The 27650-nt window shown below is 40.6% G+C and overlaps 1 pseudogene; it reads right to left on the bottom strand.

Annotated features, from left to right (window-relative positions):
* Positions 1–15746: 15746 nt before the first annotated feature.
* LOC119064214 (60S ribosomal protein L35a-like) overlaps positions 15747–27650 on the bottom strand; it is a 109513-nt pseudogene continuing 97609 nt past the window's right edge.

Raw genomic sequence — 27650 nt, 5'->3', positions numbered from 1 at the left:
TGCCCTGACGAAGCCAGTGGAGAGAGAGACATCCCCAGACAGCCGGGCTTTGGGACCACAGGGCTCGCTAACTTCAGAACAGTGGGAGGGAGGAAGACGTGTGTGCATGCATGGTTCCACCCGCTACTGCCACGGGGCCCTAACGTTCATCCACTGAAACATTCATAACCAGAGTGGAGGCTCCAGGGGCATCTAAATGTTAAGCAGGACTTTTAAATTCCCCTATCCTCTTGGTCCTAAATGAAACACACATTACCTCCAAATCTCTGAAGCCTTGACAGTGGCTGCAGACTGACCCACCCCTACACACACATAAATCACCTGTTAAGCAGCTCCCCACCGCCAGCCTAGTAGTCTACCTGCAAGGAACGCAGGCAAACCAATCCCTTCCCTTGCTCCACATGTACGACCTCCTGCCTGAGACACCACACTATCTTTTTGTGATTTTCCTTCATTCCAGCTCATCCTCGATGTTCCACTAACCCCTTCAAACCCTCTGTGTGATAAGGACATGAATGAATAAATTCATTTTATTTTTACAAAAATAAACACCATTCAGATTAAACTGGGACAGGAGCAAGAAGGGTGAGGTGCGTCTTCTGCCAGGCAGGCCAGGGCCCTGCAGGAGGAGGGGGCCTCATGATTTGACTTCCCTGCTCCTGCCACTGCCGTAGTCAGAGTTGGCTCCTGCTCACAATTTCCTTTGTTGTCATCTATCCGGAGCCTGTTTTGAATGTGGTTGTTCAAGCCCGAGACCACCACAGGTAGTGATTTCAGAGATTTTTCCTTCTCCTTCTAACTAGCTTTGCTCTAGTTACAGAAGCCAGCTTACCCGTTCCCTCTGCCCTCTCCTGGGCAGCGGGCCCCAGTGTGGGAACACACACGTTACACTCGGGCTTGACATTTAAAAGTGCTACTTCTCTCTTCGTTTCTGCCTTGTAAAATATCTCCTTTCTCTTACATTTCAGGCAATAATCACTTGGAAGGCCTGTTATTAAAAAATAAAAAGGAAGGCATGTTCCCTCCAGATAATTTTCTTCCTCCTTGAGGCCTGGTACTGATTGGACGAAAAGTCCAGGGCACATTGATTACATTTCCCAGAATTGTTCCCTTCATTTTTACTTGTAGGAATGTTTTAAATGATTTATCAATATTTAATGATAGCAATTATCTCTAACTGGCAAAAGTGCCTTCCATTGTGTAAGGTTAAAGGACAACATTCGTATAGTCCTCGTATAAAGATTCTTGTCCCATTACAACCACTAGGGGAGAAAAATGCAATGAATAATTAACTACCTAAAATTGTTGCCATGAATAATAACATGGTCAGCAAGGTCTTCCATCAATATACAGAATCAATCTTGTGAGGATGCCACCACCTGTAATTGTACACACGCTTTACTCCTGCTCACTCCTGATACGGGCCCCAAGTACCTGTTTCCATTCTAATTACACTGACTTTTGTGGAACTTGCAGCCATTTTGAGATATAAGCAAAATCCTGAAATCCTGAGCAAAGAACAGTGTTTTCTAAAGGGAAACATCAGTCACAAGCAGACCCTCAGCCTGGCGGGTCACTCTGACGTGGAGAAGCAGCCTGGACCCCAGGGCTGTCCTCACAGGCTCTGTGAACTCTGGCCATGGACCTGACCTCTCCAAGACTCTGCCTGAGGACTGACTGTATGACTTCCGCCAACATAGTTTTCAAAAGACACAAAGAAAAAGAAGCTGAGTTTTCATATGAAAAGTAGATTGGACAGTTATTTCTTCCTAAATACTTGTAGAATTCTAACCTAATGAAGATGTTCATAAAAATTATTGATAAAAAACAATTTCGAAGCCACCTTCCTAGTTAGTGCCACAGCTGACTAGTTTCCCATCCAGGCCACAGTGCACTGAGGCCCTCACTGCCTTGACTCCATCTTTGGCCCACACGGCGCTTTCTGCAACTGCTGATGCAACAGCTTCTCTGAAGAATGCATCTCTCCCTGGAAAGGGGGTGAAAAAAGACCAAGGTTCATCAGGTCTTACCCTTTGTCACCTCTTTCTGAACACAGAAGACCAGATCTTCATGACAGACCCCTGAGGATTTCTTCCAGCTTCATCCTAAACGCAGAGTCCAGGACCTTACATGCTTTAAATCATGTCTTTTCTACTCAAAGACATCTCTGTTCTTACTGCAATGACCTTCTCTGCCACAGCAACACTTTCTGCTCATTTCTGTAACTAAAAGAATATAAATCATCTCCAAGATAATTATCTGACACATTCAGAGGGCTACAATCCACCTAGCCAGAGAGTGTAGCAAGCTTCAGTCAAACACATCCAGGATTTGTTTGGCTGGGAAAAAATAGCAGGCGTTGGTTCAGATGTTGCATTATCTGGCTGATGTCCAGAAGGCAAATATTGCTCATGGTCTTGAATGATTCCTGATGAAAATGACTGCGTGATAAAGAATACAAGAAGGCAAAGAAGTGCATGGGCCACCAGAACTGGCGCAGAATACAACGCGTCAAAGGGAACAAAATCACCCGGCCAGTGGGTAGAGCAGAAACCTGTACAGAGCATCTCTGCCTGTCAGGAAAAAGGACAAACACCAAGAGCAAATGAACTTTGAAGTTGCAAACAAAGCAGGTTCTGTAAATGTGTCTCTTTTTACGTGAGATAGCAGGAAGCAGTATGCAGACTGAGTGAGAACTAGTCTATGTGACAAGGAAGCCTTTCTCTGTACAATGTGGGTTCCAAAACTGAATCTTACCTTGACTAAAAATGAAAGCTTGGAATTTGGCAATACTTACTCAAGTATTTCAAGTATCTCCCCTCATCCTGTCCCCACTCTACTTTTTTTCAATTTTCCATGATTACTTATGAATAAATTACTTTTAATTAAATGTTGTATGTTACTAAGATTATCAAGTTGTGGTTCAAATGTGTAACCTAATCTGACATCCTGAAAAAAATTAACAGATGAATTGAAGTTCACAAAATTCAAGGAAGAGAGAGAGGAAAGGAGGGAAAAGATTGGAAACAATCCACAATCTAAAAGCAGGCAATGGTAATCTATACAATGGAATATTTATTTTTATATTTATTTTATGAAAATCATTTTCACAAAAAGAGAAAATATCTTATGTCATGGGGAAATGTTCATGATATAATATCAAGTGGGAAAAGCAGGAAATAATATATTATGAGACAAATAGTCTAAAAATAAAATAACTTAGCCTGGGTAAAAATATCCAAAATAGTAACCTTTTTTTTCCCCTTGATGATCTGATATAGGGATTTTTATCTTCTTTACATTTTTCTGTATTTTCTGTAATATACATATGTAACTTTTATATCCAGAAACATGATGGGCTTTTTTTTAAGAATATCTCAGTCATAAGAGGATTGGTCATGGGCTGAAACATAGGAAAAGATGAGTTAGAGGGTCAAAGAGGCAAACACTGGTGTGAATTTCCAAGTAGCCTCTGGGGAATGGCCCTGGAGCCAAACCTGGCTGATACGGGAGACAAGCACAGTGATCTGTCACTGGCTGATGTTATTAAACATTCAGAGTGTAACTTATTCTTCAGCACGGGGGTGGCAGGTGGTGGTTAATTCTGTACATTGTTGCTAGAAAGTTCATTTTAGGTTCATTTGTGTCTGAATTGACTAAAGTAGGCAAAATTTACTACCTGTAATTATCTCTTACCCTGAGCATGTTTTATGATTTCTGCAATGATTGAAATAGGCTTCTCCAGGATAGAAGTTTAGTCTTGTATTGAGACAATTTGACAGCAAGACAGTCCTTATCTCTTTATATTGAATAGAAGAAAAATTTAGTGAAGAAATCTGTTCCTTGTGATAGAGAACAGAATGTAATCAAATTTTAATTGTTCTCAAAAATCTTGATCTTGTTTGATTGTTCAACTATCCAAAGCTCTTCATTTGGTTCATTAGATCATAAATCCAATAATAGCTCAAGTAAACTAATCAAGTTTAGGTCCAGGTAAATTGTTTACTAGTTTTCCTTTCATTAAAGATGATTTCCTTCTTGAAGGAGACTCATGCTTCTGATTTTATATTTCCTCTCTCTGAAAAAGGAGCTTATGTTGTTTCTGCATACAGCGTACTAGTTGGCATCAGCGTACCCAAGTGTAGAGACATTCGCCTTCCAGCTGTGTTGTTCAAGGTGCTGGAGGCATCTGTGAGTGTGTTTTGCATCGGGTAGGGGAGTTTGGGTTAAGATAGCAGTTCTATTGGGTTGAGGGGGATTAAGGATGCTTCCACTGGACTTTTCAGAACTATCTGGCCTCAGTATCTCTACCCAGCACTTGTCCCCACGTCATACTCTTCGCCAAAGCATCAACATTTCTCTGAAGTGTGACACTGGCAGCCCTCAAGATTTAGATTCTTCTTCAATACTCACCTGTGTTTCCTCAACGCCCAATAGGACACACTAAACAAAAGCTTACTGAGCACCTCCACATTTAACAGGCCCAGTAATAGGTGCTGATGGTAAGACACTGAACAGGACAGACCCAGCTCCTGTTCTCATAAAACTTCCATTCAGTGGGGAAAAACAGAGTAAGTGCATAAACCCAGTTGCAGCTAGTGTACCATCACTGAAGAAAATAAAACAGGGTAATGGAATAACAAGCAATGGGGGTGAGCACTTAGATTGGGTAAACAGGGAAGGCTCCACTGAGGAGAAGATATTTAAACTTTAGCCTCATTGAGAGAAGAAACTGCCATTAAGAGAACATGAGAGGAACACACCAACAGAGCTGCAAGTTCAAAAGCACTGAGAAAGAGCAAGTTTGATTTGTGAGAGGAAAAAGCAAGGAGCCAGCCTGGCTAGAATCTAGGACAAGGAGTGCCAGATGACATTGGAGAGGTAGACTGAGCCAAATCATGCGTGATCTTGTGAGAAGGAAGTTCAGATTTCATTTCAAAGACGGATGGGAAAATGCCTGAAAATTCACCGTCTAATCTGTAGAACTTTAGGAAGATGATTTCCTCCTTTGATATGAGGGGTATGGAAGAGTCCTCATCTATTTTACTTCAAGCCAACCCCAGTGCTGGCATCTCTCACTAGACACAGCTCCAAGGTGCCTCCACAGGATCGGGAAGCAGAGGCAAGCAACTGAGTCTTTCTGAATTCATTTTTCATCCAAAAAACTTTTGCTTTCCCTTTTTCTTTTGAAGATATTACGAATTTTAATTGTGGCTAAGGAAGAGCCTAACCAAGGTCCACATACCCAACTGCTTATTCCGCATCTCCAAGGCTGCCTCAAACTCAACCACAACCCACTCCCACCTGTCCTTCTCTGAAACCCAGCTCTTTTCTAGTGCCCCCACCCAGAGGATAATACCCTCACCTCTCCAGTTTTACAAGCCAGGTATTTGACTTATCCAATACTTTGCACACCTCATTCCTATATTCGGTCTTCACCAAGTGCTCCTACGAGTCTCTCAGTTCCACCTTCTTCTGACTCCAGCAAAACCAACAGCGAGATCTTTGATTCAAACCACCATTATACAGGAAGCGTCTCCAAACTGGCCTTCTCACAGTCACCTCTGTTCTCCTGCAACACACTGCAGCCTGAATGATCCTAAATATGCTTAAGGGTTTCCCTGGCCTGTGTAGCTCAGTGCGCTGGGCATTGTCCTGCAAACCAAAAGACTGTCAGTTTGATTCTCAGTCAGGGCACATGCCTGGGTCCCTGGTTGGGGACCAATCGATGTGTAACATCTCTCACACATCGATGTTTTTCTCCCTCCCTTCTCCTCTCTCCATAAATATTTTTTTTATTTTAATGTGCTTAAGGCCTGTTAATGGCTTCTAAATTTGCTTAAGACAATCCCTAATCCAGGCTGAAAGGTTCTGAGTAGCCAGGCCTTGGTCATTTTCTCTGGACTCTTTTGTGCTCCTGTGCTCCTACCAGTCCCTTGGGTGCATCAGGCTTGCTTTCCTCCCCAGGCCTCTGCCCCTGTTCTTCTCACCAACATCTTCCCTTCATCTGGTTAATGGCCGCTCATTTTTTAGATCTCACCACAAACATCACTTCCATAGGAAAGCTTTCTTGGGTTTTCCTGTTTTATTATGGCTTCATTACATGTGTAACTTTACTTTACATCACTTATCAAAATTTATAAATGTATGTTAAATTGAGTCACTATATATTACTGGATCAGTCTTCCCTACCAGTCTGTGAGCTCCATGAGATGGTGCCTTCTTAGTTCACCATTCCATCAGCATCTAACACAGAGCGAGGCACCTAATAGGTGCTCAACAAATATTTGTTAACTGAGTGAGTGAGCTGTAACACCCATGACTACTCAATTCCATTCACACACGATGCATGGTACCAGCTAGGTGCTGTGGTTAATGTAAAGGAACAAAAAGGGAACTTACATTCCAAAAGCATCAGAGATAAAAACAGACATGTAGTAACAGACAAGAAGTAAGAAGCATGTGGATAATAGAAGTTGAAAGGAAAGAGAAAGATTAATCCCCCAAAGGAGAGGGGGCAAGCTTAAGAAATGTGGTCTAAGTCGCCAACTTTAATCTAGGCATTTCTTCAGTCTCCTAACAGGTTTGATTTTCTATTCTCAACATTTCAGCTTTCCAAAATGAAGAGCTAATTCTTTAATCTATTCATCTGTATATTGAATAAAAGTATACAAAGGTGAAATGGGGAAAAATTATGCAATTTCCTTTTCAAACTTAAACCAATACATTCATTCTTCTCCTCCCCAAAGCTGCTTGGAAAGCCATAGGGCCCCAGCCTGTGGCCTCATTTAACCCTAATTACCTCCTGCAGGCCCGGCCTCCAATTATAGTCACACGGGGGTTAGGGCTTCAACACAGGAATATGAGGGGAGGGGCACACAGTTCAGGCACTATAAGGTCTGGATCAAACTGCCTTGCCACTCCAGTCTTATCTGGATTAAGGTTTGGCAACTATATATAGCCCACAGGCCAAATCCAGCTCACCTCTTTTTTTTTTTTTATTGTTGTTCAATTACAGTTGTCTGCATTTTCCCCACACCATTCCCCCTAGCCTCTTATTTTTGTATATAAAGTTTCTTTGGAACACAAACATGCTTAATTACTACCTATTGTCTATGGCTGCTTTTACACTACAAGGGCAGAGTTGTGTAGTTGCAGTAGTGATCAAAAGGTCTGCAAAGCCTAAATATTTACTATCTGGCCCTTTACAGAAAAAATTTGCTTACCCCTGACCTAGACGATCCCTTCCAGCTCTTCTTACCTTTTGCAAGAGCATGGACAGAACTGGAGACTATTACGCTGAGTGAAATAAGCCAGTCAGTGACAGACAAATACCACATGATCTCATATGTGGAATCTAATGAACACAATAAACTAATGAGCAAAATAGAAACAGAAGCTTAGATACCAAGAGCTTCCAGGGGTGGAGGGGTCCTCAATGAAAAATGCGAAAGGGGTTAATGAAAGAACATTCATGTCTGACCCTTGGAGAGGGATGATATCACAATTGACTGAGGCAGGGGGCAGGTGGGGCCGGGTAGAGGTGGGTAAAGGAGAAAAAAGCAGGAACAACTGTAGTAGCATAAACAACAAATTTTTTTAAGACTCTTCTTAACATTCTAAGATCTTATTTCTACCTTCAGCTTAAAATATCTTTTAGTTTGTCAGCGATTTTCCACCTTTTTCATCTCATGCTACATATTAAACTAATTATAAAAATTCTGCAGCACAGACAAAAAATATATTATTGTTTTTTGCCGATCTGACAAAAAATAGGTAGTGTCAACAATAAAACTAAAGTTAAAAATTGTAAGTTCAATTATAACAAATTGTTCAACAAAACTCTATTAATTCAACAAATTGTACATTTAATTTTATCGGTTAAGATTTTTTGCCTCCATTTAACATGACTAATTCTAATGTCTTCTGAAAACTTGAAGGAAATAGGAAATTGAAGAGTATATACAATAAAATAATATTTAAGGAGAGAAAAAACAGGTATAATTTGAATCATTTACACAAGACGGCTATTGTTGTGTTGGCTGTTGTCAGTTTTTTATTTGACAATCTAAGGGAAAGGAGCTCAGTGCCCCTAACTAAAGAGTCACATATTGAATGTTTTAAAATTTTTGGCAGCACATCAGTTGAAAATTGCTGGTTTAGGTCTCCAAGTTCACCAAAGGGCCTTAGTGACCTACTGATGAGTTTAATGAGTATTAAATGCTTACATCAGCAGAGGTGTTTTCATTAATCTCACATTGTAACGAACCTCTGTACTGTCATGAAGTGAGCTTAGCTAGACAGGGAACAAAATCTTTCCATGAAGTAAGTGCATTTCACATCTCTATAGCCAAATACATTCTCACTAATTACTGTTTTAGGGGCTCTGTTGAGTGCCCAATGCAGCAAGAAAAAACATAGGGAGCTAGACATATTCCAGTCTCATTGGTTTTCCCTCTGCACACGGATAGCCCCTCTAATCTGCACCACACAATCTGGCACAGGCATGTGTGCTATTTTGAATTGCTTGCTAGTTATCTCATTTGCATTAGCCTTGTACCCCAGGCTGGACAGTTAGCACCTTGGGGCCAGGGTTAGTGCTTTTTGAACCAAAAAAGCACAGAGTTAAACAGCTAGAAAAGACATTAGTAGTCATTATCCAACCTTCTCACTTCACAGATGAGAACACTGAGACCCAGACCAAACAAATAAATTGTCTTACTTCTCTTTAACTGCCATGGTATGTATCAAGTGCTTGATTCAGAACTTCTGTTTGGCAAGGACTGAGAGAATGATTACAGAAGAAAATTAGAAAAGTAAATAATAAGAAAAAAAATGTCCTGGGTCCTGACTTGAAAGGCTTTCGGTGGTATGTTCTAGAAAACAATCTAAAGTCTACATTTCATGTATCTCTAACACAGCATTTCCTAACATGTGTTCTGTGCAGCACCAACTCAAAGAGATGCTCCAAGGAAACATGGTTTTATAGTTAAACAAGTTCTGAAAAGGCCTCATCCTGGCAGCCCTCCTGGGGAGCCACATGGAACAACACGGCACGGCTCCAAGAAGCTCTGCAGTAAATGCACCTGATTAACCCCAAGATGCACATATATTTGGCAACAAAACAACTTTCACAGATCATCTATCAGCATTTGAGGAAAAAAGAATAAATATAGCTTCTCAAAAATCACTTTAGAAAAAAATCTGTCACCAGACGAAGACTATCTAAAAATATTCCCCAGACTTCTGGCCAAGATGGAGGCGTAGATGGAAACACCGTGCCTCCTCGCACAACCAAGTTTAAAAACAACAAAGTTTAAGTAACAAAAATGCAGCCAAAACACAGAAAATTGAACTATACAGAAGTCCGACAACAACAAACTGTTCAGCCAGACTGGTAAGAGGGGTGGAGCCAGTGGCTGGCAGAGCAGGGTTGCGCCAGAAAAATTGGCCAGACTGACCCAGGCACACAGATAGCGGTTTGCAGATCCCAGGTCTGGGGTTGAGACGGGCAGACCCACTGAGGGCACAAGGCGGCGGGCTGACCACAGTCACACAGTCGAGCACAGAAAAACCCAGCCAAGGAGCAAGCAGTGAGATGGACCGTGCAGGCCCCAGTGGCAGGAAGCAGCAGAAGAGACCACTGTTGGCCCCTCTTTGACCCCGCCCCCACATATAGCATCACAAACCAGCGACCTGGGTGGCCCTACCCTGGTGAACATCTAGGGCTCCGCCCCTCATACATAACAGGTGCCAACAGACCAAATCATTATGGCTCAAGAAGAACTCAAAGCCCCAGAGCCAATAACTCTAAGCGACCAAGAAATAGCCAACCTATTAGGTGCACAGTTCAAAACACTGGTGATCAGGATGCTCACAGAACTGGTTGATTTTAGTCACAAATTAGAGGAACATATGAAGGCTAAACTAATTGAGATGACAGGAAATGCACAAGAAAACAATAGTGATGGAAAGGAAACTGGGACTCAAATCAAGGGAGTGGACCAGAAGGAAGAAAAAAATGACCAAACAGAAAAGAATGAAGAAACAAGAATACAAAAAAATGAGGAGAGCCTTAGGAACCTTCAGGACATCTTTAAACGTTCCAACATCTGAATTATAGGGGTACCAGAAGGGGAAGAGGAAGAGCCACCAGTGGAAAACTTATTTGAACAAATAATAAAGCAGAACTTCCCCAATCTGCAAGAACAATAGACTTCCAGGAAATCCAGGAAGCACAGAGAGTCCCAAAGAAGTTGGACTCAAGATGGAACACACCAAGGCACACCATCATTACATTAGCCTAGACTGAAATGAAGGAGAGCATCCTAGAAGCAGCAGGAGATAAGGGGACAGTCACCTACAAAGGAGTTCTTAACAGACTGTCAGCGGATTTCTCAAAAGAGACCTTACAGACAAAAAGGGGCTGGAAAGAGGTATTCCAAGTCATGAAATCCAAAGACCTACAACCAAGATTGCTCTATCCAGCAAAACTTTCAGTTAGAATGGAAGGGCAGATCAAGTGCTTCTCAGATAAGATCAAATTCAAGGAGTTCATCATCACCAAGCCCTTATTATATGAAATGTTAAAGGGACTTATCTAAGAAAAAGAAGATAAAAAAGATCAACAGTGAAAGGACAGCAAACTCCCAATTCTTAACCACACCTAAAACAAAAGCAAACTAAGAGGACAGCTAGATCAGGAGCAAACCATAGAAATAAAGATCACATGGAGGGTTAGCAACAGGGGAGTAGGAGAAGGAGAAGCGGGGGATAAGGTGCAGAAAATAAGTAGCATAGACAGTAGATAGAAAATAGATAGGGGGAGGGCAAGAATAGTATGGGAGATATAGAATCTAAAGAACTTGAGACACGTGGTCATAAACTAAAGGGGGGAATGGTGGGGGAGGGGGTGTGCAGGATGGAGGGGAATAAAGGGGGAAATAGAACTGTAATGGCATAATCAATAATATATTTTTAAAAAACTGTTTTGTGAAAAAAAAATATTTCCCAAAGCAATTTGCCCATTTATCCATGTATTTCAGTTATGGTGGGCCACAAATCTGAGGGGAAAGAGGCTACCTTTCTCTTTGTAAAACCACCTTATATCGAGCTCCCATCCCTTCCTTTACAGTGAGTTGCCTGCCTCCTGGATGCACCACATGCAAACCCTAGATGGCCTGGGAATCCATCCTTGCTCTGGGCTTTCCCTCTGAGAGCAGCAGGTAATGGAAACTGGGGAGGGACGGTCAGGGAATGGGGACTGCCATGACCCGTAGCAGCTGAAAACAGATGGCTTTCTCCAGGGAATTCCTCCTATCTGGCTCTAGTGGTATTTCCAACAGAGAAAGGATGGCCCTGGCTGGTGTGGCTCAATGGATTGAGCACCGGCCCGCAAACCAGAAGAGAAAGAATTATGCAAGCAACTTTTTGTGTTATAATCCTTGGGATCTCTTTTAAATATAGTAAATCTTAGTCCTAATTTCTAATTGAATTTGATATAGCATCAGCTATAAGATGACTCATCTGATATCACTGTCAAGGAAATGTGGTTTGAAAACACTAACCTGTTTCTAAATTTTAACTGACTATTTTAACCCCTTGAGACTGATACTTCTAATTTTGTCTACTTACCATCTGTCATCATTTAGCAATACAGCAGTAAAGAGTCTAAATGAAGTCAGGCTTTGGCCCACATTAGAAACAAGCCCCACCTGTTTCCTGTGCTCCCTCGGGAGACAAGCCCACATTCTCCCCGAGTGTGACTTCCCTGCTTGTCTGGCCCGAACCCCCAACCTATCATCGCCTGACAGCCCAGCACACACTAAGTGTGAACTCAATCTCTCGGTACATCTCTTCTTTAGGTCCCACTTTCTATCCTCTGATTCTGTGATTCTTTCAAATGAAAATTCCAAAAGTACTTCAGACCTCAACTTAGGCCCATGGCAGTATTTACTAAATCTGAGCACGCACCATTCCTATGGCAATTACCCCGAAGAGAAATGAGTGTGTATGTTCACCAAAAAACATGTAAAAGAAAGTTCATGAACATCATAGCTCAAAAACTGGAAACAACAAAGGCCCATCAACAGGTAAATACAAATAAATTGTAGTGTATTCATACAATGGAAAAATAAAAAATAAACATAGATATACTGCCAATTCACACAGCAGCATGGATTATGTCCAGTGAACAAAGCCAGACCCAAAAGAACATTCACTGGATGATTACACTTGTGTAAAGCTCAAGATTAACAGTGGTAGAAATCAGAGGTACACCTTTGGGAGGGGTGGAGGAAATGGACAACAAAAAAATTGGAAAGAAGGAAAAAGAAACTTCACGAAGGAATAAATATTCTATTTCTTGATTAGGGTGATGGTCATATTCGTGTGTGCTTATGTAAAAATCTTTCAAGCTGTATCCTTAATACTAGTGTGCTTTACACACTTTATTATAAAGAAGTTTCACCTCAAAATAAAAGTATTTTTAAAAGGAAGGGGGACCTGGCTCATATTAGCAATGCTAATAGGTAGACAGTTTGCTTGTGAGTTCTGACATGCTAATAATGTAAACTTTAAAAATTTATGACACTAGTTTGCTCATTCCAGTTAGCTTCTTTATCACACATCTAACAGGAGTTTGATTTTGATGAAGAGATTTGGTTGGTTGGTTGGTTGGTTGGTTGGTTGGTTTATCTGTTGTTTCACTGAATTTGTCTTACAACTTCAAGTGACCATCATCATCATCTTCATCTTCATCCAAGGAATTTGTGCATGTTCATGCCATGTCAAAATACTTACAGTTTTTCTTAGGTATCTCCTTCAAAATCTGTACTCCAAACCATGGATTCAAAAAGCTGTTGACATGTCATAAAATGTTTGCACTGAGGTCCTGACCCTGACGTGGCTTGGTTGGTTGAAGTGTTGTCCTATACACCAAAAGGTTACTGGTTCGATTCCTAGTCAGGGCACACACCTAGGTTGCAGGTTCCATCCACAGGGTGGGCATGGGAAGCAATCAGTTGATGTTTCTCTCTCATATTGATGTTTCTCTCTCCGACTCTCTCTCTCCCTCCCTCTCTCTCTCTCACCCCCCCACCCCCTGTTTATTCTCTCTCTAAAAGCAATGAGAAAATGTCTTCAGCTGAGGATTTAAGAAAAATGTTTGCACTGGGAAGAATGTTGGAAATCAGCGATCAACTTCATTTTACATATTAAGAACAAGGGACTTAGAAGTCCCTTGTCCAAGGTTAAATGGTTAAGTAGTGACAGAAGAGGGTGTAGAAACACACTCTGCAGAGTCCTACTCTAATGCTCTTACTCTTATATCCTCATAACAATGCCAACATATCATAAAATTATTCTACCTTCTCAGAAACAGAGAGAAATGTCAAAGACAAAGTCCAACAAATCTGAGGCTAGGTTAAACCACTGCCTAATTGCCACTATCTAATAACAGGTGGGCTCTTTCAAGTCAGGCCAGTACACTGAAGAGACTTTTATGCCCAGATATTAAAAAGAACTGAAACATTAATATTTTTCCAAAAAGGTAATTTTCTTCTTCTCAGAACAGCCACAGTAATAACTTTTCAATTAAAAATAGAATCCCCTTAACTGGCACCCTGCTAAAAAGCAAAATGATGTAATTAAGGCAGAAAAAATCAGTATAATCATGAATGTCAAATGATAAAAGTAACGAATTACTGGAATGTTTTTTAACAAAAGGTCTATTTATGAGCCACAGGTAACTGGACCTTCAGACTTGATCACAATATTAATGAAGCATATTGGTGTTTACAACACTCCCCAAGGACTTCCACTGCTCACCAAGATTGGGGAGCAGGACTAGAGTTACCTTCTCACTTAAAACAACCCCCAAAATGGATGAGTATATGAAATAATGGTTTTCAAGACACAGTACGCAAGCAACAAAGAACAGTGATCCCTGAAAGACAGAACACAAATGAGGCGAACCCTACAATTGCTCCAGCTTCCTGCCTCGAAAGAGTTTCCATGACACAATGCAGGGAGAGGGAACCCTGACAGGACCCAGCAGAAAACCTGAGACAAGGAAACCGAGTTTGGAGTGGGGGTGGCCAAGACATCTAGAGTGCACTAAGTGGAGTATTGAAGAGGAGAGAGATGCACTGACTAACTTCAGATCTCTGAAGAGGGTTTCCCTCGAGTATTCAGCTGAGTACTGATCAGTGCACATGTGTGAAGAAACTACCCGAAAGGCTGGGGAAAGACCATCTGAGAGGATGAAAGGTAACAATACCTAGCTGTTCCCATCAGCCAAACTGAAAATCTTATGATTCGTGGGCACTGGGTAGAGTACCTGCAAGTGACCTGCATCAACAATGGGGAATACTTAGCTCTAGATGAAATGCTGCTCTGCCTCAAAATAAACCTTAAAAGCAAGTCCCAAAAATATCAAATGTTTTCAAATAGTATAACTGTGCCCATAAATAAAGCTCAAGAATATTAATAGAAATACAAAAATATTCAATATATAACAAAATAAAATTTAGAATGTCTTCTATTCAATCAGAAAATTGCCAGACATACAAGTATCCAAGAATATATAACCACCTGGCTGGTGTAGCTCAGTGGATTGAGCGCAGGCCTGCAAACCAAACAATCGTGGTTCGATTCCCAGTCAGGGCACATGCCTGGGTTGTAGGCCAGTTCCCAGCAGGGGGCGCATGAGAGGCAATATTTCTCTCCCTCTCTCCTTCCCTTCCCCTCTAAAGATAAATAAATAAAATCTTTTTAAAAAAAAGAATATATAACCAAAAACAAGGAGAGAAACAGAATTGGATTTGACACAAATGGTAAAATTAGCAGACAAGACATTAAAGCAGTTATAACTGCATTCCATGTGTTCAAAAGGTTAGATAGAGACATAGAAATATAAAAATCCCCAAACTGAACTTCTATTGATGCTTACAGTAATGTCTGAAATAAAATAAACTTGATGGAGTTAATGGCAAATTAGAGATTGCAGAAGAAAAGATTTAGCAAACTTGGAAACAATAGAATAGAAACTATCCAAAATGAAACTCAGAGAGAAAAGTGAATTTTTTTTAATGAACGCAATATCAGAGAGCTGTGGCAAAGCTTCAGTTGAAGTCCCTCAAAGGGAGATGAGGGTATCAAAATATATATATTTAAAGAAACAATGGACAAAAAGTTTGTCCAAAAAGATTTGTTTCAAATCTAGTGAAAATACCAACTCACGTATTCAAGAATATCATTGAATCCCAAATATAAGAAATGTGAAGAAAACTATGTCAAGACATTATGATAAAATTGTTCAAAACTGGTGATAAAGAGAAAATTCTTAAAATCAAACAAGAAAAGAGACACATAAGATATAAGGGAAGAAAAATAAAGATTATAGCAGATTTTTCTTTGAAAACAATATAAGAAGTTAGTGGAACAACAGCTAAAATACTGAAAGAAAAAAACTGTCAACCTAGACTCTATACCCAACAAGAATATCATTTTTTACTTACTCTTTACAATAGATTTTATTTACTTATTTGAGAGGGAAGGGAGGAAGAAAAAGAAGCTGAAAACCACTGATGTGTGACAGAAACATTCATTAATTGGGTCCCCTTTGCATCTTGACCAGGGCCTGAACCTGCAACCCAACCATGTGCCCCAACCTGGAATCCTTTGCTTTGCCAGAGGGCCCCCAACTGAGCCACACAGTCAAGGTTGTTATTTATTTACCAATAAGTTTAAATCCTTGAGGGGTACAGCATTACAGGGATTCTGTGTCCAATGGCCTTAGCAGGAAGGTTTCTTCAAAATTTGGCACAAACCATGCCACTGTTTCCATGGGCAGGAGTTACCCTTCCCCAGATTACTCTGGTTTTGTTTGGTTTACCACCAGAAGTCACTGTGTTGTTCTTTGCTTTGTATGCATAAGCACATCTCTTGCCTAGATAGAATTCAGATTCAGCTCTAGCGTAAACACCTTCAACTTTAAGAAGAGCTGTGTGCTTCCTCTAGTTCCGCAGACGCCATTTATAGCCATCAAAAATGGCCTTGGACCACTGCCTTCCAGATATGTTTGTTATTGCAAAAGTCCTGCTCCTGGAAGACTCCACAGGCTTCAAGATGGCAAAGAAGAAAAATCAAGAATATCATTTTTAAAAACGAAAGCAAATAAACTGGATTTCATAAAAAATTAAAACCTCTACTCTTCAAAAGATACTAGAAAGAGAATGAAAGACAAGCCACAGACTAGGAAGAAGTATTTATAAGTAGAAATTGGATGTAAAGATTTTTACCTAGAATATATAATGAGCTCTGAAAACTCAACTCTAAAAAAAAACCCAATTTTTTATTTTTTTAATTTTTATTTCATTATTTTTTCAAGTACATTTTTTTGTCTATTTCTCCCATCCCAGCCCCCCCTGCCCCGTCTCCCCACCTCCCTCCCATTTCCCCCCAGTCCTCATCCCTGTGTCTTTCATACTTGTTCCTCAAAATCCCTCCCCATGTTTCCCCTTAAATTCCCTTCCCTCTCCCCTCTGTTCACTGCCCACTTGTTCTCTATTTCAGTGTCTTTGTTTTTATTCTGTTTGCTTGTTTGTTTTATTGAAAAAACCCAATTTTTTTAAAAGGGCAAAATATTTGAAGAGACTTCACTGAAAAAGATGGACAGATGGCAAAGAAGCACATGAAAAAGACACTTAACATCATTATATTATCTACTGAATGGCTAAAATCTTAAAGGCCAAATATACTAAGTGTTAACAATGATATGGAGCAACTGCACTCTCCTACACTACTGCTGGGGATGTAAAATGGTACCAGCCCTTAAGAAAACAGTTGAGCAATTTCTTAAAAAGTTAAACATGATCCTATGTTTAGCCACTCTACCTCTGTGTATTTTCCCCAAGAGAAATGGAAGTGCACAAATACTTGCACATGAATGTTCTCAGAAGCTTTATTTGTAATAGTCAAAGGCTGCAAACAACCCAAATGCCCATCAGCAGGTTACTGGATAAACAAACTATGGTACATTTGCACAATGGAATACTACTAGGCAATAAAAGGGAATGAGCTATTTTAAAACTCTAAAACATAATGAATCTGAAAATAATTATATTAAATAAAAGAAACCTTACCCCTCCCAATAAAGTAAATGCTATGGCTTTATTTATGTACATTCTAGGCAATGAAAACTAATTACATTGACAGAAAGCAGATCAGTGGTTTCCTGGGGGTGGAGGGCAGGAAGGGATGACTGGGGAATGTTACACAGCAGCACAGGGAAACTTTAGGGGAGGCAGATCATTATCTTGATCATAGTGATGGTTTCCTTGGTATAATCACATGTGAAGACATCATACTGTAAAAGCAGGCCGTATTACATATGAATTAAGCTAAATACCTAAATAAAGCTTTTTTGAATAAATACACTCCCCCATGATGTCACTGTTTCTTGAATACTGCGATCAACTTCCACTATTTCTAATAAATGTATTTAGTATAAATACAACTCAGAAACATTACAGTGGGGTTTTTTTCCACTCCTATCTTCTTAAATATTTTTAAACTAATACCTATTTACCCAACGCACTGAGCAAGAGAGTCTGTGATTACCTAACCAATTGCTAATGATGTTCTTTCATTTGGGGCAGGACAATTAACTAAATTGCACTAGAGACTTGCTGAGCTCACAACTTAACCTATCACTTTCTAGCAGAAAACTGGACTGGTGTCCATGTGGTCTTCTATCCTGCTTCACCTTTCTCCCCCACAAGACTCCTTTACCATCTCACAGTCTCTTGGAGCAAGAGGTTAATTTACCAACCAGGAAGTCACCTCATCACACCCTGGGAACACAGAGACTGCCTGAGAGCAGAGACAACATCACCATCTGTGTCTGAACCAGACTCACGAGTCCCAGCAACCCCTGCCTGTCTAATGCATAAGAGGCAGATGGTCATATGGCAGAGAAAGTAGAGAAGTCTGTAAATTATCAGCTTTGAGACTAAAAAGATGCATGATGACAGAGCTGCTGACATTTAACCTCAAACCTAAAAACTGCATGACTTTTGCAGTTCAGTGTTTTCCCTCCTTTCTCCCCAATCAACTAAGGTAAAAGTTTCTTCATTTACACATTTTGTTACAGTCCGACTACTTAGCACTTCTCAAAAAAACAATTTATGAAAACAACTGATGTCATTTTCTAAGTTCAAATATTTATAAAATCAACTGCCTTCTTAATTAAGAAAGCAATAGCTGTAATTTTCAATTTACCAGTGAGCCTCCAATTTCTAAAAGTTCTACTCAATCTGTCATAGTTTGGAATTGAGAATTTATTGCCAGTGAAAACAATGTTTTTACCTATTGATTCATTTGGGAAACTTCAGAGGGCTGCTTATACTACTGAAGCTCCTGGGAGTTCAGGGGATTCAGAACACTGTTCCTGTACACAGAGAGTTTTTATTTTAGTAGAGAAGTAGAAATGCACAAAAAATAAAATCATACATATGTAGTATTAATTGGTACATGGTAAGTATTAGGAATACCATTTAGAGCGGTGTTTCTTAAAATTTTGCCCTTGAACTACTAGAATGTCAGTCCCCTGAAATTTGTTTATAAATGCAGATCCTCGAGTCCTTCTCTAGCTCTCCTGAAGCCAGATCCCTGGCAGTTACTTGTACAAACACAAAGTTTCTGGACAATGCTGTAGGTGGCACGTGCAATGTACTATAGAAATTTTTAAAAGGAAGCATCTGTTTCAACTGCTATGGTCAGGGAAAGGTTTAGAAATTCAGAATTGATTAATAGGATTTTATAACATGGAAACTGAAACCAAAACATTCCACACACAGGGATTCTGAATTGGGAATGATGGAGCCAGAACCTCCAAAAACCCACTCCTCTCACAAAAGCAATGAGAATACTAGCAAAAATTGTCCAAATCATCTTTTTCAGAACTCTAGAAACTAGTCAAAGGCTTATAACAATCTTTGGATTGTTATATCCAAGAATATACCCAAATCCTTAGATTTAAAAAAAAAATTTTATTGTTGCTCAATTACGGTTGTCCCCATTTCCCCCAACCACCACCATTACTTAAGTGGCCTAACCTCCATAAGAAACAGGGAGTTTTGTGGCATTTTTAGTTGCCTTATTTCCATCCCCTTCTCCCAAGCTCTATAGTAATCATGAACATCAACAGCTCTGCTATGCACAAAAGCCATGAAAACCAGAACTTAGCAGGTGTAGAACGGATTTAAGATTCCCCAAAAGCCCCATCCCTCTATTTGACCTGTCTGGCAGTTACCTGAACACTCCCACTTCCACGGCTCATCTTTACTGACCTGATTCAACACTCATACAGTGGAAACAGGTTTTCCCCTTGGGGCGTTGGTCAAAAACAATCAGCAGAGATTGTTTAATATTACAGCTGCCTAAGGCAGCAGTGGCAGTGGGGACAAATGAGAAGATAAAAACTTAAAAAGGAAAAGCTATCTTTGAAAATGAGAAGTCCACAGAAACTTGAAAGAGTTGTGACCTATTTCCGGAGAGCTGAAAGGCCATGTGCAGAGCTGTGTATATCTCCTACCTCTGGCTGACCGTAAAGCCCTGGGCATGCTGGAAGTAAAGGCTGAGCCATGTTGTAAATTCTGCCACAGCATTGAAGACATTCTCTAACACAGAGAGAGTTCTTGGATAAGTAGGAGAGTAAAGGGTTTTACAAGTTTTACAAGGGGAGGGGGGCAAGGAATTGGGACAACTGTAATAGAACAACAATAAAAAAAAAAAGATTTAGCCCTGGCTTGTGTGGCTCAGTGGGTTGAGTGCCAGCCTGTGAACCAAATGATCTCCAGTTTGATTCCCAGTCAAAGTACATGCCTGGGTTGCAGGCCAAGTCCCCAGTAGTGATAGGGGACTCAAGACTTGGAAAATTGTAGCTTACGGAAAAAGTTATAAGTCTAGCAAGTAATGTGTATGTTAAAGCTTTTGTTTCAGAAACTCCAGATAAGGCCCATTCTGGCTCCTGGAAAACAGCCGGCCTCCTTGGACACTGCTAGAGTTCACCGCCTGGGGACAAGCTGGAGGCATCCGGGCCTTGTGAGTTCTGGGGAGAGCAGATGACCACCCTGCCCTGGGAACAGCTAACTGCCCAGGACAGGAATGTTGCAGCTTCTGAATCTCAAAGCCCTCACTGCACCTTGTTTATCCTCCCCCACCCCCTTATAAAAGATCTGGCCAGAAAAGAAAAGGAAAGATGGTTTGTTAGGGTATGAACCCGCCATCTTCTCGGATCGCCAGACATTTGAATAAAGTGCCCATAAAAGATTCAACCACTGTCATTGCTTATTGGGTTTGGTAGTGACAGGCAGTCCAAACTCCAGTGTCTTTTCCGGTTACAGTAGGGGGCAGTGTGCAAGAGGCAACTACACACTGATGTTTCCCTCTCTCCCTCCCTTCTCTTCCCTTCCCCTCTCTCTAAAAATAAATAAATAAAATATATTTTTTAAAGACTTAACAAAAAATAAAAGTTGGTTGAGATTAGGCTACTAAAAAAGTCCCAGCTTAAAGTGATAAAGGCCTGAAATAAAATAGCAGCATTGAAAATGGAAAGGAAGGATAAAGTGAAACATTATAAATAGACCTGGAGACTGATGCCAGGGGCAGTGTGTATGGGAAACATTCAGAAATGACCTAAAGTTTTCAAGTTTCAGTCATTACAATAGAGCAACTCCATTGGCAAAAGTAAGGCAATCAGGAACAGTTGCTTAGAAAAGGAAAGAAAACTAGGAAGAGTCTGATTTAGGATTCGTGGAGCTTGAATCCCTGAACATACAAGCAGAAACCACCAGTAAGGGGTAGAAAATGGGGGATTTAGAAAGACTGAGGAAACAGTTACGGCCCTGGTTTACATCACCTGTTCTGGAATCCCATCTAGTTTAGCATTTATTCCAGACAACAGTGTCACAGTTTGGGCAATAAATTGTATGGCTACCCTATCACTGAGGGAAAAGGTGAAAAGATTGGGAAGAGCTCACAGGACAGGACTTTGGGCAATGCCCATGGATGGGTGAGAGCAGAAGGAGAAAAACTGGTTATGGGGGCAGAAAAGCGCAATGAAAGAAGCAGGACGGAGTACTCAGAGAAGTGAAGAAGGAACCTGACTGGGGAAAGATGGCCGGCTTTGGTGCGGTCATCACTGACCCCAGGAGACAGACTCCCTCAAGTTGTGAATTATTAAAGACACATATTTCTCTTTAATTTTGTGATTCAGAAAAGATGTTAGAAGATAGTTTGTTTTTTAATGCTAAGCATGTTTGCTGGCTGCTAGGACCATAATAGAAGATAAAAGTAAGAGCCAAGATAATAAAAAGGTCGATGTCTCTGAGGAGGTCAGGACTGGAGGGAGGGAAATAGTAGAGGCAAGAATTAAAATATCATGTAAATGATTGACTTTGAAATGTCAGGGAATTTTTCTTAAGAATGGGTGAAGGGATGAAGGCAGAAAACGTTTGAAACAGCGAGAGGTGGTGATGGCAGATAAAAAGAAGAGAAAATGAAGGCGCTCCCTAGCACCAGAAACAAATCTCAGCCTGCCAGCAGTCCTGTGATTTTGAGCAAATCATTTGACCTCTCTGTGCTTTCATTTCTTCATCTGTACAATAAGGACAATAATACCACTGCCCTGAGGTTGAGTTTATAGAAAAAAAAATCCTTACAATAGAGCCTCATCTGTCGGAAGCCCTCAGCTGTTGTTCTACATAGTATTATCTGTTGCCACACTGCCTTGTGTGATCATTGGCGCTCTCTAAATGCTCCCTGAATGGATGACGTTGGAATCCAGGTAATCCTCCGAGAGCTAGGATGTGAAGATGTTGTTGAAGAATAAAGATCAAGAAGATGAGAATTCTAGAATTCTGCCTTCAAAATTAAAGTGACTAATAATTGAGGTCACACTAATGAGGTCATGCTCCTGAAACCCAAAGGAAGCTGATGGTGACCAGAAGTGGTAAGGGTGACAAGAAGGTGTGAGGGGCTGTGGAGGGAAGAGCAGTGGAGCAAGTTACAAGCTTAGCCCTTCAGTATTCCTACATAATGAAGTGCCTTTGTAATCCCCATAGTATCTGGGAGACACATTAGGAGAGCTCATTACAGAGAAGCATTAGCCAATTAGGCGCACACACAGAACCCAGAGAAAGATGCAAACAGAGCGCCTTCGCTTTCCCACGTTGTCATCCTTCAATTAATTCAGCCCACCTCAGATAAGCATTTAAAGTTCTACTCTCTCTTTCTTGACTTCCTACCTTTTCCCTCTATCCTCCCACCACCTGCCCCATCTCATTGGTCCTTTTCTACCTCCTTTCCCTCCTTCCAAGGCCCAGCTCCTGGACCTCCAAATCTTTCTCAAGTCTCCAACTGCTTCGATCTAAGCTATAGAAACAGATTTTTTAAATCTTTCTCAAGTCAACATTGACCACCTTTAAGATTAAACTTCTGATTTGTTATTATGTTAACAAAATCTCTACCTCTTTTTTCCAATTTACAAAATATCCCCTTCGTATCTGTGGTGAGAAAAGAAATAGAAGCAGTTAGGGACAGAGAAAATCCTGTCTTGCCAGGTAAAACTCTGTTAAGCACAAAGTTTGTCTTAGCCTCTAGAATAGTGTCTAAACAGGGTAGTTCCCTAATAAATGTTGGATAAATGAGTAAATTAATAAATACAAACTCCAGAGTAAAACATGGCTGACCTGAACAGCAATGACCTTGGCATTCATGATAGTATCCCTGAGCCTTTTGTTTGCTAACTCATTCTGTGTTAAATTAGTTGCATTGAACCCCAAGTTTTCACACCTTCCTGAGTGCACACCTTTTGGTAGTTTCTTCTCACATTAACTCTGGACTTGGCCATGTGATTTGCTTTGGCCAATGGGAAAGCAATAGACTAAGCAGAAGCCTGAAAAAAAATTGCACATTAACTTCCACTAACATGAAAACAAACCTCAGCTATCCTGCTGGATGGATATGAGAAACACATGATGGACAGACAAACTGTCCCTGTTAAGATCATCCCAGACCCACCAGCCACCAGCCTACCCACCAGCTGACCGCACAGATGCATTTTGGACCCTAGTCAAAGTCAGCAGAACCACCCAGCTAACCCTTCAACTCATGAGATATAATAAACGGGTATTGTGTTAAGCCACACAGTTTGGGAGGTATCACGCAGCAATAGCTAACTGATATACTTTCAAACCCCAAATCTCCATCTGGCCCCATCAGACTGGCAGCGCCGCTGCACCACCTTGTACCTGCGTCCTCTGACGCAGCAGAATAGGTGAAACTCTCTCCTGCTTGCCCTTCGCCTTTAATTCCATAGGGAGAAAAGGAAACGAAAGAAACTATCAAGACTAACTGCATTTTGAAAAAGGAACCATTTCCCTTGACTGAACCCTTCCAAACAAATTTCAGCTTCTGGACATTTTAAACGCACATAGAAAACAATATTGACACTGTATGGATATACACACACATAGATATGTACTTATATCTACATGGCTCCTAATGAATCAATGCAAGGGACATTTTGAATGTGAAAATGGTGTGAATTTCCACACCCCTATCTGGATTTTCAGGCACCAGACCCATCAATCTCTACACCCTGACACTAGGCAGTTCACTGTTTTTCAAATTTATGACATTTTTCAGTCCATTGTTTTTAAACTGTCACCCTCAGTGGGTTGCTGGCACAACTCACTGCTACTCTTAGCTCCCACCGAGCTCCAGAGATGTGCTAGCGAAATTTTCAGTTGACTGATCGCCGGGATGATAAATCCTCTCTGTGTGCTTCCTCTGGTGACATTATTAGTATTTCCTCCACCCTTATCCCAAACAGACACAATTAAAATTGTGACTGTCCACCCTAAACACAGACACTGGAAATACAAAAATTAAAATAGCAATTCTACCAATCTCTTGGTGAGATGGAAGACTCTCACCCAGACATCCCCATAGTTAATTTTATGTCATTGCTGCAGAAATGTCCCTATTATTGCAACATCTGTCCCAGCTCTGGAGGAACTGTTCTGTTTCTGATTCTCGGGCTTAAAAGGCTTGTTTTGACCGTCAGGATTTTCTCATTTGTTTTCTGAAATGCATGACGTATGGGCTTTATTCTCATCTTAGGGAATGGCCTGACTTTTTCCCAAAGTTCTAAAAGTAAGTGCACAGGGTTCAGTGAAGATGGAAGTCAGTTCCTCCTCTCTGTCCTTGGTTGGGTATTAGCACAGGTTGGAGTAAGTGCCTGGATGCAGCAATCAAAAAAACTAGGTCTGGCTGACTCTGCCCCCAACCAGGGATGTGGACTCATACAAGTCACAATCATATGTGATCCTCAGGTTCCTCATCTAGAAAATGAGTATTTTCTAGAAAAGGGCATCCTTTTAGTACTGAAAGGTTATGAATTAGTCACAGAATTTTGTGATTTAAGATGGGGTTACATCCTGATAAACCCATTGTGACTTGAAAATATGGTAAATGGAAAATGCATACAACACTATGCTGTAAAGACTAACCGTTGTTTACCCTCATGATCGCATGGCTGAACGAGAGCTGCAGCTCCTTGCCACTGCCAGCATCAGGAGAGATTATAATTCCACACAGTGCTAACCCAGAAAAATATCAAAATTAAAACTCAAAGTACAGTTTCTACTGAATGGATATAGCTTTGGCACTATCCTAAGTCAAAAAAATCATAAGTTGAACCATCATTAGTCCAGTACCATCTATATATACTTTTTTCAACATTTATGGTGTTTCTAATCAGTATACCTGTCTTTCCAGAAAAAGTCCAGCCATTGTTAATATAAGGACAATGGTTTACACAACATTGATGTGACCTGGCAGCCAAGGAGAGTGGACTAGAATCCACATGTGTGAACAATGACGACTTCACTGTCCTAGTCAGTGGGGGTGGTAGATGCCATTGAGTGAGCATGTGTACTGTGTGGCTTTCGTATTCAAAATGACTGGGCAAGTAGAGTCACGAATCTGCATCAAATGTTGCATTAAGCTTGAACACTCCTCTGCAGAAACTATTTGGATGGTTCGGAAGGCTTTCAGGAATGATGCAATGAGTGTAGTGCAAATAAAAGTGTGGTGCGAATGCTTCAAAATGGTCAAGAATCTGTTGAAAGAGATCCACTTTCTGGAAGGCCTGCAACAGCAGAACACCCGAGAATGCTGAATGTGCACAGGCTGCAATCAATAAAGATCGGCTACTAACAGTGCAAGAACTAGAAGCTGATCTGGGGATTCCAAAGCCTACTCTGTCCAAGATTTTGACACAGGATCTTGGCATGAAATGTGTTGTGACAAAATTTATTCTGTGGCTTCTGCTACCAGAGCAGAAGGAACATCATGCAGTTGCTAATGACTTGATTCAAACCACTGCCAATAAAGCAGATTTCCTCAAGAAGGTCATAACCGGAAGTAAACTATGGGTCTACAGCTATAATCTGGAAATGAAGGCCCAGTGGTCCCAATGGAAGTCACCTGGTTCTCCATACCTGAAGAAGACATGGCAAAGTTGCAGCAAAATCAGGACCATGTTAACTGTGCTTTTTTTTATTGGAAAGGTGTTGTCCATCACAAGTACACTCCTCCAGGCCAAATAACTAATAAGGAGTACTGCCTCAACGTTCTTCATCAGTTGACAGATGCAGTACAATGAAAACAGCCACAGCTATGGGCAACTGATGATTGGCAGCTTCACCACAACAATGCAGCCACTCATACATCACATCTCGTGCAGTTTTTGGCAAAACATCAAATCGCCCAGGCATCTCAGCCTCCTACAGCCCAGATTTGGCACCCAGTGACTTCTGGCTTTTCCCCAAACTAAAACCACCTTTGAAAGGAAGGAGATTTCAGACTGTTCATGAGATTTGGGAGAACCCAACAAGGCCACTGATGGTGATTCCAACAAAGGATTTTGCAGAGTGTTTTGAACAGTAGAAGAGATGCTGGGAGAACTGTGTGAAGTTTCCAGGGGCCTACTCTGAAGAGGACTGAGGCATCATTGTCCTATGTACAATGTTTCTTATATCTTATATCTTCTTTAATAAATGTCTCTATTTTTCACACTACTGGGTAATTTCTGGACAGAGCTGGTATTTCTTTATTTAAATTAGAGACCTATATAACAACTGTATAAAATTTTCATAAGTATATTTTTAGTTTCCCATTCCATCTTGGGATCAGAAGGATTTGAAAAGTAATTAGGTAATTCATTCAATCAACAAACGTTTATTGAACATTTATTTTGTGCCAGGCCCTCAGCTAAGAGATTGGGAAAATAAAATGAAAGTGATTTACAATACTGATGTAAATAGTTATTTCTTAACAAAAACAGCAAATGAGAGACTTCTACACATCTCAGCCTTAACCCCAAGTACACATCTAGCCTAAAAAAACTGTTTAATTCGATGGATAACTGTATTATACAAGATTCAAGAAGAGACTAGAATCTTTTGTTAAGTAACTATATTGATCCTTCAGTGTATTCTAAAGAGATAATGTGAAAGTGATTTGAGTTCTGAGAACTATGTAAATTAATTAAATTAGGAGTGAGCCAGGGATCAGGAGACCAAGAGCAATCCAGGCGTAAGAAACAGTCTACGCAAAAGAACAGAGATAACATAGTTTGCCATGTGTAATGTGCACCCACGTTCTTGGCCTAACTTTCAGGGAAAAAAACTTTCATTTTAATTTTTTTATTTATTTACATTTAGAAATAAATTGATTATCATATTCCGGGGTATTATTTTGCATATGGATATCATTATTGCTTTCTAGAGTTACACTTTTAGTGCATAAGAATAAATAAAGGAATTAAAAATATTTATGTAGCCCAGGCTGGTGTAGCTCAGTGGATTGAGCTCGGACCTGCAAAGCAAAGGATCACAGTTTGATTCCCAGTCAGGGCACATGCCTGGGTTGTAGGCCAGGTCCCAGCAGGGGACACATGAGAGGCAACTATACATTGATATTTCTCTCCCTCTCTCTTTTCCTTCCCCTCTAAATATATATAAATAAAATCTAAAAAAAAATGTATGTAGATACAAAATTAGTACTACTCATGCATAATGCACATCTTTATTTTTTCTCAAAAATTTGGGCAAAAAATGTCCATTATACATGTCAAAATACAGTAATAAACTAGAATGAGGCATGTTCCTGAAAACTGTGACAGCTAATTTCATGTGTCAACTAAACTGGGCCATGGTATTTGATCAAACCTTCTTCTGGGTATGTCTATGAGGGTGTTTCTAGATGAGAGTAATATTTGGTAGGCTGAATTGGTAGACCGAATAAAGCAGATTGCCTTCCCTCATGTGGGTGAGCTTGTCCAATCAATTGAAGCCTGAATAGGACAAAAAGGCAGAGTAAGAGGGAATTTCATCTGCCTGACCACCTCAGCTGGGATGTTGGTCTTCTCCGGCCCTCACACTGGAACTCACACCTTCAGCTATCCTGGTTCCCAGGCCTTTGGATTTGAACTGAAACTACACCACTGGCTCTCCCAGATATCCAGCTTGCTGACTTCAGATTTTGGGACATGTCAGCCTCCATAGTCATGTGAACCA

This window comes from Artibeus jamaicensis, unplaced genomic scaffold, assembly GCF_021234435.1.
Source record: "Artibeus jamaicensis isolate MK-2021 breed Jamaican fruit bat unplaced genomic scaffold, CSHL_Jam_final contig_233, whole genome shotgun sequence".
NCBI classification, from domain to species: Eukaryota; Metazoa; Chordata; class Mammalia; order Chiroptera; family Phyllostomidae; genus Artibeus; species Artibeus jamaicensis.
The sequence above is the reverse complement of the archived record's forward strand: the minus strand, read 5'-3'. Positions and strand labels throughout refer to the sequence as shown.